General features: G+C 49.0%; 1 protein-coding gene across 2 annotated transcripts in view; it reads left to right on the top strand.

Moving 5' to 3' along the window:
- Nucleotides 1–537: 537 nt before the first annotated feature.
- Nucleotides 538–12,463, top strand: part of LIG1 (DNA ligase 1) — a 313,956-nt gene continuing 302,030 nt past the window's right edge. Inside the window, exon 1 of one of the 2 annotated variants that reach the window (XM_073657816.1) lies at nt 538–678. The gene's annotated coding sequence lies outside the window, so the exon portion shown is untranslated. The remainder of the gene's footprint in view (nt 679–12,463) is intronic. The other variant, XM_073657817.1, reaches the window with a different exon arrangement.

Here is a 12,463-nt window from a genome sequence, read left to right as displayed (position 1 = left end):
CTCACAGCAGCAGCATCAGCTCCCTCACAGCAGCAGCATCAGCTCCCTCACAGCAGCAGCATCAGCTCCCTCACAGCAGCAGCAGCTCCCTCACAGAAGCAGCAGCAGCTCCCTCACAGCAGCAGCAGCAGCTCCCTCACAGCAGCAGCAGCAGCTCCCTCACAGCAGCAGCATCAGCTCCCTCACAGCAGCAGCAGCTCCCTCACAGCAGCAGCAGCAGCTCCCTCACAGCAGCAGCATCAGCTCCCTCACAGCAGCAGCTCCCTCACAGCAGCAGCATCAGCTCCCTCACAGCAGCAGCAGCAGCTCCCTCACAGCAGCAGCAGCAGCTCCCTCACAGCAGCAACAGCAGCAGCTCCCTCACAGCAGCAACAGCAGCAGCTCCCTCACAGCAGCAACAGCAGCAACAGCAGCAGCTACAGCGGAGGCGTCTCCCTCGCACAGCCCCATCCTCGCCTCAGCCTTCCCGGCCGACTCACACACAGCCAACAGACGCGTCAGCACGTTTCGCGCATAGTTTACTCGTTTCCTCGCAACCGCTCGGCACGTCCTACGTCTGTGTCACGTGGTCCGGATGAGAAGCGTCAGGTGGGCGGGAGACTGAGAGCCGTAGTCGACTTTTCGCGGGAAAGCTGAACGTGGAGAGGAGGCTTGCGGCGGAGCGCTCCCCGGATCGAGGTCAGAACGCGTTTTCCTGTTGTTTCTTCCCCGCCGTCACCGCTGTGTGTGGGAGCTAGTGACAGAAGTCACTGCTGGCACTTCTAGTTCTTCTCTTAGAAGTGATGGAGAGCGCTGTCCGCGGCCCAATAGCGGCACAGCCATAGAGTGCAGGAGGTGCCCCTTGTCTTGGCCTGTGCTGCCATTCAGACCTGGCGGCTGATGCCGTTTTGTTAGCTGTCAGCTTTCCCTGGTGCTCGGCCTTCTCCAGTGGCTTGTTCACACCTTACATCTCACCGCTGCGTCTTTCTTTGGCTCCACCATGTTTAACCCTTTTCATGACCCAAGCATTTGCCATTTTTTTGCTTGTTACTTATTCTCTTCTAAGAGCCATATTTTCATAGGCATGAGAGCTGGAGATTGTACAGGCGCAGGGAGATTGTGACTAACCACCCCCCCCATAGTTGGCTGTGTTTTTCGGTGTTCTTTGTGGGCACAGATCCCCTGGGGACATGATGATCCACATCAGGCGATTGCCACCCACATTTATTTTTTTTTAACCCCTTCCTGAAGTGATACTATTTTTTATTTCCTGGGCCTATTGGACCAGGTATGTACTGCTAGGCATCACGGGATCGCGCCCGCACACAAGCGGTGAAGGACGATCGGCGCCGGGTGTCAGCTGATTGTTACAAGGAGCAGTCCCGCACCGCTCCGGCACATTAACCCCTGAAATGCTGTGATCAAAGTTGATCGCAGCATTCCGGGAGCAAGGGGAGGTAAGCGCTGCTTATTTACCTCCTCCGCCTTCCCACGCTGTCTGTGCTGGGTCCCTGTAGTTGCCATGGTGACCTGATGTTGGCATCAGCAAGTTAGATCGTGCTCAGTGCACGGTCTAACGAAGAGCTCACTCTCACTTGTGATTAAATTGGACGAATGCAATCCGATAAATCAGATTGCATTCGGACCAATTTAATCCTATGATGGTGTGCTCAGCTGCTTTTTTTTTCCAGCGCCGATCGGGCTGGAAAAATTTGCAGCATGCTGCATCGGGTTACACACACCCATATAAGCCTATAAGGTGCGTGCGAAACATCGCACTGCACTCAGATGTCACCCAAGTGCAGTGTGATAGCAGCAACAGAGGAGATGGAGAAATTACTTCCTCCGTCCCCTCCGCAGCTGGGCTGTGATCCTTTCTGTGTGAGTGGATCAGAGCACTGACATTCGGCTCCCGCTCACAGAAGAGCAGGAACCGAATGTCATTAGCATATCACATTGGATTCTCTCGCCTCGGATGCCATGCGCTAGTGGGACCCCGGGCTAAATTGTGTGTGCAGGGGCTGCAGCCTGCATAGCATAGAGATGCTGCTGCAGCATTTCTATGCTAATCATGCGAGCTGGGTTAAAAAAAAAATCAAAGTCACAAAGTGTAAAAGTAAAAAAAAAATTCAGAAAGTGGGGGGAAAAAAAATATATAATGTACTCAAATATTCTTCTGAAAAGAAAAATAAACCAATAAAAGTACACATATTTGGTATCACCGCATCCCGAACAAGCTGACCTATAAAACGGTCCCGCTAGTTAACCCCTTTAGTGAACACTGTAAAAAAATAAATAAAATAACTGATACCGTTGTAAATGTAGTGACCTGAAGAATAAAGCTGCCTTATCAATTTTACCACACACGGAGCAGCATAAAAAAAACCATAAAAGCAAAAAACTTTATTCTGCCTCCCAAAAATTGGAATAAAAAGCGATCAAAAAATGTCATGTTCCCGAAAATGGTACCAATAGAAACGTCAACTTGTCCCGCAAAAAACAAGGCATCACATGTCTGTCGGCCGAAGTATGGAAAAATAGCTTTCAAAATATGGCGATGCAAAAACTAGTCTTTGCAAGAAAAGGGTTTTTTAGCTGTCAATCATAAAACCCCGATATGAATCTGGTATTGCTATAATCGCACCGATCCAAAGAATAAAGTCGTCTAATCACTTATACCACACGAGGAATGGCGCAAAAAATAAACGCTAGGGTCGGGGTTGTGTTGGGGTCGGGGCTTTTTCATAAGTAAAGGAAAAAAATGACAACAATATGTCAATTAGTGTTGAGCCCAAATGCTCGCTACTTGACTTTGCATCGGGTGCTCGAGTCTCTGCCCCATATATTTCGCATCTGTTATACAGCCCATAAAAACTTGCGGGGATTGCCTGCCATGCACGAGCGGTCCCCGCATGTTTTTTTTTGGGTGTCTAATAACCGTGAAACATGCGGGCAGGGACTCGAGGACCCGCGATTTAGTGTTGAGCGAGTATGTTCTGTGCCGAGTATGCTGGGGCCGAGCTCCGAGTATTTACAGCTGCTCGGTGATGAGGTTGAATCGCTCCCGTGTGCATGATTAGCAACTGTTTGACAGCTTTATTTCATGTGAAGAATGTGTAAGAAATAGACATTCCTCACGTAGTAAAACTGTCAAACAGTCGCAAATCATGCACACGGGAGCGATTCAACCATATCACCGAGCAGCTGTAAATACTCGGAGCTTGGCCCGAGCATACTCGTCGAAAGGGTTAACAGAACATACTCGCTCAACACTACCCGCGATACTTGGTGCATACCCATGTACCTGATGCAAACTGAAGTAACGAGTACTTGCGCTTAAGACTGACAGCTTATTCAATATGACGACCTAATGTTATCATATTCTGTGTCATACCTCTGGGTTCAAAATGTTCACTATACCCCTTGATAAAATGCTTGAGGGGTCTAGTTTCCAAAATGGGGTCATTTGTGGGGGGTTTCCACTGTTTAGGCACATCAGGGTCTCCCCAAACGTGACATGGCGTCCCCTAATTATTCAAGCAAGTTTTACATTCAAAAAGTCAAATGGCTCTCCCCCCACCCCCACTTCCCAACCCTGCTGTGCACCCAAACAGTGGTTTTCCCCAACATATGGGGTATTGGTGTGCTCAGGAGAAATTGCACAACAAATTTTGGGGTCCATTTTTTCTTGATACCCCTGTGAAATAAAAAAAAAAGTGTCTAAAGTAACAACATTTTTGTGAAAAAAAGTTAAATGTTCTGTTTTTATTCCTTCCACATTCCAAAAATTCCTGTGAAGCACCTGAAGGGTTAATAAAGTTCTTGAATGTGGTTTTGAGCACCTTGAGTTGTGCAGTTTTAGAATGGTGTCACTTTTGGGTATTTTCTGTTATATAGACCCCCAAAGTGACTTCAAATGTGATGTGGACCCTAAAAAAATGGTTTTGTAAATTTTGTTGGAAAAATGAGAAATCGCTGGTCAACTTTTAGGCTGTGTGCCCACGTAGCGTTTTTCAAGCGTATATGCTGCGGAATTTCCGCAGCGTAAACGCTTGAAAAACGCATGTATATCCGCACCCCATGGTCCCCAATGGCATTCCGCAATGTCAATGCCCATGCTGCGGATTTTTCCGCAGCGTATATGCTGCGGTCAAAAATCCGCAGCATGTTCATTAATTTTGCGGAAGCGCAGCGGAATCAATGTGCGGATGGTACCCAAGTCTGGATGAGAGGAGACTCTCATCCAGACCTGGGTACCAAAGAACCTGTAAAAAAAAGAATAAAATAAAGTTTATACTTATCTTCTGATGTTTTCCCTCCGTCGCGCTGTTGTCTGAAGGACCTGCCACGTCATTGAGTCATGTGACCCACCACATGACTCAATGACGTCACCGCAGGTCCTGCACACAACAGCGTGAGCCGCTCAAGCCTCCGGACGGGGCAGAGAATGCATCAGAAGGTGAGTATAAAGTTTATTTTTTTATTTTTTACCATTCTGAACAAGTTGTCAAGCACTTTTCCAAGTGATGCGTGGAGAAGTGCTTGATAACCCGCATGCGGAAATGCATGCAAAGACGCCTCACAAACGCTTCTACCTGGCGGGAAAACCGCATGTAATATCCGCATGCGATTTTCCCGCCAGGGAGAAGCGTAAAAAATATGCTTCAGGTCCGCAACGTGGACACATAGCCTTAACCCTTATAACTTCCTAACAAAAAAAAAATTGTTGCAAAAATTGTTATGATGTAGAGTAGACATGTGGGAAATGTTATTTATTAACTATTTTGTGTGACATCTCTCTGATTTAAGGGCATGAAAATTCAAATTTTGAAAATTGCAATATTTTCAAAAGTTTCACCAAATTTCTGATTTTTCACAAATAAACGCAAGTGATATCGAAGAAATTTTACCATTTTACAATATGTCACTGAAAAACATTCTCAGAATCAGGGGATCCATTGAAGCTTTTCAGAGTAATTACCTCATAAAGTGACAGTGGTCAGAATTGTAAAAATTGGCCTGGTCATTAACGTGCAAACCACCCTCGGGGGGTAAAGGTGGAAAAAAAATTCCACAATTTGAAAAAAAATTCCATTTGTTTCCTGGTTTTCTGCCTCGTAACTTTTATCTGTCCGCTGATGGCGCTGTTGCGGCCGGGGTTGTTTTTTTGCCCTGAGCTCACATCTGCATGTTTTTGATTGCTTTTTTTGGGGAGTGCAGAGATAATGGCGATTCTGGAGTCACACATTCAACTTTAAATTTTATATTTTGATCTGATTTTTCTTGGCCACGGTGAATCGGTGATGACAATTTTTCAGTTCATTTTTCAATTTTTTTTTTTTTTTTTAATTGAGGTAAACTTTGGTATAATTTTTTTCTTTCAACTTTTTTTTATTATTATTATTAGACTTGAAGGGAATCTGTCCCCAGGTTTTTGCTACGTCATGTAAGAGCAGCCTGAGGAAGAGATAAAGATACTGAATGCAGCAATGTGTCACTTACTGGGCTCCTGGTTGATTCAATCAAGCAGTTCTTTCAATACTGAGCTCTTTATAAACCCCCACCCCACAGATTTGGCAACTTTCTGCTTTTCTCCCTAATGGTACACAGCGGTGGCCTAGCGGAGGGGGGGAGGGGGGGGGGGGCGCACCGGATAGCGAGGTGCCAGGCAGAAGGGGGGGGGTGGACCCCTATAGAGTTTAAATGACCAGGGAAGCACAGGGGATTCTCTGGCACTCTACAGCTATGAGCGAGCAGGAGCCCAAGGAGGTGCAGTCCCTGCACCCCCACTCACCATCGCCTCAGAGGAAGCGTATAAAAGGATCCTCCAGCGGCCCTTCACGGCAAGGTGACGGAGGAAGTGGGCGTTCTGGCAGGTCTTCACAACGTGGCAAGGACTCCAGCGTGGCGTCAGCCTCGAGGAAGGACCCAGCTACTGGATCGGGTTCCTCTACAAATCCGGTATTCCCTCTTACTACGGGCGGGAAGTGATCTTCATGAAAGCTCACTTGTAACTTGAGACCCCCTCTCTTTTCTTCTCAGGGAAGGAAGAGCACGGGCAAGTCTAAGCACAGGGCCTGCGCCCTTTGCGCGGCGGGTCTGCCCACTGCATGGCAAAAGAGACTGTGTAACTCATGCATCGAGCAAACTATCTGTGAGGAGACCCCTAAGTTTGCCACTGAACTCAGAACCCTGATTAAATCTCAGGTGGAGGACACCTTTAAGTCCCTGCAGAAGGGGGCGGGAAAACAAGGAAAAACTAGACACCTATCCCCAGTGCCAGAGTCCAGTGGTTCAGACGAGGAGGGAGTAGTCTCCGATTCATCCGATTTATCGTCTTCATCATCTTCAGGGGACGGGGGTCGTAGTTGTTTCCCTATAGATGGAACCGATACCTTAATTAAGGCAGTTAGGTCTACTATGGGGTTCGTGGATCCCCACCCTAAAAAGTCTATCCAGGACATAATGTTTAGTGGCCTAAGACAGAAAAAAAGAGATCCTTCCCTCTTAATGATCAAGTACATTCGCTGATTAAGAGGGAATGGAGTAAACCAGAGAGGAAAGGGTTGTTGGCACCCAAAAGAAAGTACCCCTTTGAGGACCCGGTGTGCTCCTTCTGGGGGAAGGCGCCTAAAATTGACGTCGCGATAGCTAAGGCCTCTAGGAAATTTTCCCTGCCATTTGAGGACATGGGGGTGCTCAAAGACCCTATGGATAAGAAAGCTGACTCCTTTTTGAAAGGAGCTTGTGAGGTGGCAGAGGGTGGGTTAAAACCCCCGGTGGCAGCCACATGCACGGCCAGATCTTTGATGGTCTGGCTAGACCAACTAGAAGCGCAGTTGAAAGATAAAGCCTCAAGGGATGATATAATAGACTCCATCCCAGTGATGAAGGGCGCAGCGGCTTTTCTGGCTGACTCCTCAGCCGACTCTGTCAGGCTGGCAGCTAGGGCTGGGAGTTTTTCAAACGCAGCTAGGCGGGCCCTCTGGCTCAAATGTTGGCCAGGTGACCTCCAAACGAAGTCTAGGCTGTGCTCCATCCCGTGTGAGGGGGAACTTTTGTTCGGGTCTACTCTGGATGATATCCTGGACAAGGCCGGGGATAACAAAAAGCGCTTCCCGGTCCTCTCCGGTGCTTCCTTTAGGAGATCTTTTCGGAGTAAGAAATTCATGCGAAGGAGACCCCCCAGAGACCAGGACAGGTGGGAGGACAAGAGGCAGAGAAAAACCAAGGGGTTTATGTTTTACAGGCCCCCCGGCGACAATAGGAAACCCGCCCAATGAAAGGCAGCCCCAGGTGGGGGGGGGGGCTTCTCCATTTCCTCCCGGCCTGGGAAAAAATATCAAACGTGCGCTGGATTCTAGACCTGATAAAATCGGGGCTAAGATTCCAGTTCCTTTCCACTCCCGGTTCAAATTTCATAATAACCCCCTTGAGGTCTTCAGCGGTAGAGCAGTTGGCTCTAGAACAAGAGGTACTAGGCCTAGTGAATAAAGCAGTCCTTCGGGAAGTCCCAGCTCAGGAGGTAGGCGTTGGGTTCTACTCCCCTCTATTCCTCAGGAAGAAACCAGATGGAACATTCAGGACTATTGTAAATTTAAAGAAATTGAACAGAGTTCAGAAAGTTCATTCGTTCAAGATGGAGTCAATAAAAACATCTGTGAAATTGTTGTTCCCAGGCTGTTTTATGGCTGTCCTGGATCTGAAGGACGCATATTATCATGTCCCCATACACAGAGACTACCAAAAATTCCTGAGGGTAGCGATACCAATAAGGGGCACAATAAGGCACTACCAATATACGGCTCTCGCCTTCGGGTTAGCAATAGCCCCAAGAGTCTTCACAAAGGTGGTGGCAGAGGTTATGGCCCATCTGAGGGAGAGGGACATCCTAATAGTCCCGTACCTGGACGATCTACTTATTATAGGCAACTCGTTCAGCCATTGCAAGGACCATCTAGCAAAAGTCATGGGTTCCTTGACTAGTTTAGGCTGGCTACTGAATCTGAAAAAATCCAGGCTGGAACCAGCTCAAGTGCAAGAGTACTTGGGTATCCTGTTAGACTCAAGGAGTCAGGAATGCCGTCTCCCGGCAGAGAAAATACAAAGCATGATGGCCCGAGTGTCCTACGTGAAGAATCATCCCGATATGACACTGAGGGGAGCAATGTCCCTCCTAGGCTCCATGACTGCCTGCATCCCGGGGGTCCGCTGGGCTCAGTTACACACCAGGGGCTTACAATGGGAGATCTTGGGGGCGGAAAGGTCACTATGAGGGCACTTAGAAGGTCTGTTGACCTTATCATCAAAAACTTTGCTTTCTCTAACATGGTGGACAGAAAGGGGCAATCTAGGCAGAGGTGTCCCATGGACAATACCAGTATCTCAGAGACTAACGACGGATGCAAGCCCCAGGGGGTGGGGGGCTCATCTAAACGACCAAGTGGCTCAGGGGGTCTGGTCGAAGGGTTTGGAGGGGGTATCCTCCAACATGAAGGAACTCCTGGCGGTGAAGTATGGCCTCTTAGAATTTCTAGGCATGCTAAGAGGACACCACGTGAGAGTGTTTTAGGACAACAGGGTAGTGGTAGCATACCTAAACCACCAGGGGGGTACCCGGTCCCATTCTCTCCTACGGGTGTCAAGTTCCATCCTCCGGGTAGCAGAGAACAATTTAGAATCTCTATCGGCACTCCACATAAAAGGGGCAGAGAATGTCACGGCGGACTTCCTGAGCAGGACCCAGCTGAGACAGGGCGAGTGGGAGCTGAACCAGCTAGTGTTAGACAAAATCACCAGGGTTTGGGGGCTCCCCTCCATAGACCTATTTGCCAACCGGCAAAACAAGAAAGTGGACACGTTCTGCTCGATCGACCCCAGGGGGAACCCAGCGGCGCTAGATGCCTTCTCGATTCCATGGAACCACCACCTAGCGTATGCCTTTCCTCCGATTGCTCTCATTCCGGCAATTCTGAGGAAGATCAGGGAAGACGAGGCAAACATGATCCTGATCGCCCCCTTCTGGCCAAGGAGGCCTTGGTTTTCCTGGCTAAGGATAATGTCCACCTCCGACCCCTGGGTCCTTCCGGAAGTTCCGGATCTGCTGTCCCAGGGACCAGTCCTTCACCCACAGGTAGCAAACCTACACCTGACAGCTTGGAGTTTGAAAGGGCGCTCTTGAGGGATAGAGGGTTCTCCCCCAACTTAATCTCCACCTTTAATGCAGAGTAGGAAACCCGTAACTACCAAACTCTACGGTAAAACCTGGAGAAGATTTCTTTCTTTCACTGGGTCGGAAATAGTGGGGGAGGCCCCCATGACTGCTATCTTGGAGTTTCTTCAAAAGGGGTTGGAGCAGGGGTTGGCCAGAAGCACTCTGAAGATTCAGGTGGCGGCGCTGGGAGCTCTATAGAACTGTGACCTAGCGGGGGATAGATGGGTCTCCAGGTTCATCAGAGCATCCCATAGGTCTAGGCCCATCCCCTCCCGGAATGCTCCTCCTTGGGACTTAAATCTTGTGCTTTCGGCCCTGACCAGGTGTCCCTTTGAACCTCTAGCGGACGCGTTCCTTCTAGTAGCCCTCTCATCGGCGCGTCAAATTAGTGACATACAAGCCTTATCAGCAGGGCCCCCCTTCACGCAAATCCTAGAAGATAGGGTGACACTTAGGACTGATCCAGCGTACCTTCCTAAGGTGGGTTCCCTCTTCCACAGGTCACAGGAGGTCACCCTCCCTTCCTTTTGTTCAGACCCAAAAAACAAGGGGGAAGAGGCCCTTCACACCTTAGACGTCAGGAGGTGTATTATACAATACTTAGAGGCCACACGAGAGTGTAGGAAGGATAGGTTTCTCTTCCAGGGATCTCGGAAAGGACGGAAGGCTTCCAAAAGCACCTTGGCAAGGTGGATAAGGGATGCCATCTCCCTGGCTTACTCCTTAAGCGGGGAAACCGCGCCTGCTGGCCTAAAGGCTCACTCAACTAGGGCAGTGGCAGCCTCCTGGGCGGAGAAGGCTGGGGCTTCTATCGAACAGATATGTAGAGCGGCGACCTGGTCTTCTCCTTCCACATTCTTTAAACACGACCAGCTAGATCTAACCTCGTCTTCACACCTTACCTTTGGCAGAAGGGTTCTGGAAGCGGTGGTCCCTCCCTAATCTTCACTTCTCTGCAATTCTCTCCGTGGTGCCGTCATGGGGAAAGAGAAAGACGTAGTTACTTACCGGTAACGGGATTTCTCGGAACCCATGACGGCAACCGTACATTCCCTCCCTTCACGCATGGGTGCGCACTTTTGTTTGTTGCCTTTGTTTAGTCACAGGGTGTGTCTGGCAAGCTCCTTTTTAAAAAAAAAAAAATAAATAAATAAAATAAATAAATATATGTATATATATAGATGGATAGAAATGTAAAAATTTGTGTGCCGCCCTTTTTATCTGTAGGTTTCCTGTCTTTGAAGGGCTTATCCCCTCTCCGTGGTGCCATCATGGGTTCCGAGAAATCCCGTTACCGGTAAGTAACTACTTCTTTTTCCATCCTGTGAGTCTGTGTATATCGGATTGTACTCTGACGACTTCCGAGTGCAGTCCGATGTTTTGCACGCACCCATTGACTTGTATGGGTGCACACAGTCCAACACACGCTGCCAATCGCAGCATGCAGCCTTTTTTTTTTCTCATTCCATCTCTACATGAGAAATTAAACGCTAGTCGGCACTGCTCTATAGTATAACATTGGAGCTAGTGCTATCAGATGAAACAGATAGCATTTGTTCGATTTAGACGCTGTCTACTCGCCAGTGTGAGCGAGCCCTAAAAATTATTCTTGCAATTGGGTTTCAAATGTTCGAGCAGTCCATTACCCCTGTGATAACCTATATGGCTATGATCTCTGCATTTAAGTGGTAGTAATAGAGAAGTGGTTAGTAGATGATATAATAAAGGGGATGTCCATGACTTATGTGTTGATATGAGGTCAAACGAAGTTAGAGAGTCATCTCCTGAGTCGGGAGAGATGTATTGTATGCAGGGCAGAACAGGCAGATAGTTGGCAACTACCTATCTGCAAGTTCTTGGCCCCATTCGAAAGAAATAAGCAAAGTCCCACATGTCCCCTTTTTAGTTTTAGCGATATTAAGTTTTCTTTACAGCTCATTGCCTTGGAGACCGGCCACCACTGCTAGACAGCAGTATGTGTGCAATTCTTACAAATTTTTTTTCCTATCACCCATGACAGCACCACATCGAGAGAGGGGATCCGCCCTTCCAGGACAGGAAACCTACAGAATAAAAGGGCGGCGCCTTTCCACCTCCTCAGTTGGTTTCCTGTCCTTGAGGGGGAACCTTGTTAAAACGGCGGCAGAAGAAATAAGAGAAGATTATTCAAAGACCTGGGCCGGTCAGTTTCCAACAGGGTACAGTCTCTGCTGCGTCCGGTGCCAGGAACCTGGAAGCGCCATGGTGGGTCCAAGGGGGCCTGTTCCGTCGGATGAGCGCGAGCAGCAGCTGCCCCATTACCTTATGGTGGCCTGGCAGCCACTCTTCCCGGTTGCACAGGACGCTATTCCGGAAATCGCACCCTAAGACGCACGCCGGTGAAGAAAGAAGTAGCGGAGACCCATGTCTTCTAACATGTTTCTGGCTACTGTTTTGTACCAACCTGCGGCCCTGATGACGGGCGTACCGGAGGGTCCTTGATGGGAGAACCTTAGACAGGCTTACCTGTTGAATATCCGGACACGACTGAGCGACGCCCCTGCCTGGGGTTGGCAGCTCCTGTTCCGTGGATCAGTGGAGAAGCTGCTGTGGAACTGCGCCCCTGTCTGGGGTCTGCAGCTCCAGCTCTGCACGTCAGTGAGAGAGCAGCTGTGGAACTCCACCCCTGTCTGGGGTTGGCAGCTCCAGCTATGTGGAGCAGCTGCTGTGGAACTGCGCCCTGTCTGGGGTCAGCAGCTCCTCCTCTGCACGTCAGTGAGAGAGCAGCTGAGGAACTGCGCCCCTGCCTGGGATCAGCAGCTCCAGCTTTGATCGGTGCACTATTGGAGGCGCCCCTGCCTGGGGTTAGCCACCCCAGTACTGCTCAGGCACGGCCGGATGGAGAGGAACAGGCCTGTGACTTGGTCCAGCCTACGAATCCGTATAGCTGGTTGTGATTGATCTTCGTGAATGTTTACCTTCTTTATGGGGCCCTTTCCTTGTTTATAGTTACTAGGAAAGGCTGAAGGAAGTTAGCGCAAAACTCAAAAATGTGTGTGTGTGCTCTGTAAGACCCCATCTGGGCCAAGGGCCTCGTGCTTTAAATTTGGCTTCAGGCCGAAACCTGGACCTTAGACCTCTAGGCTAAAGTTAGCCACATTTCTGGGCCGCACGGAGCCTCATGATTGGGCTTCAGAATTTACCTCTAAAATGAGCCTCAATCTGCTCAGTAAATGTTAAACTAACACTAAGAGTTTTTTACTGTTGTCCTCCAGTCTGTTTACTCCATTC

The sequence above is a fragment of the Phyllobates terribilis genome, unplaced genomic scaffold, assembly GCF_046119375.1.
Source record: "Phyllobates terribilis strain yellow unplaced genomic scaffold, ASM4611937v1 Scaffold_12__6_contigs__length_324123572, whole genome shotgun sequence".
NCBI lineage: Eukaryota > Metazoa > Chordata > Amphibia > Anura > Dendrobatidae > Phyllobates > Phyllobates terribilis.
The sequence above is the reverse complement of the archived record's forward strand: the minus strand, read 5'-3'. Positions and strand labels throughout refer to the sequence as shown.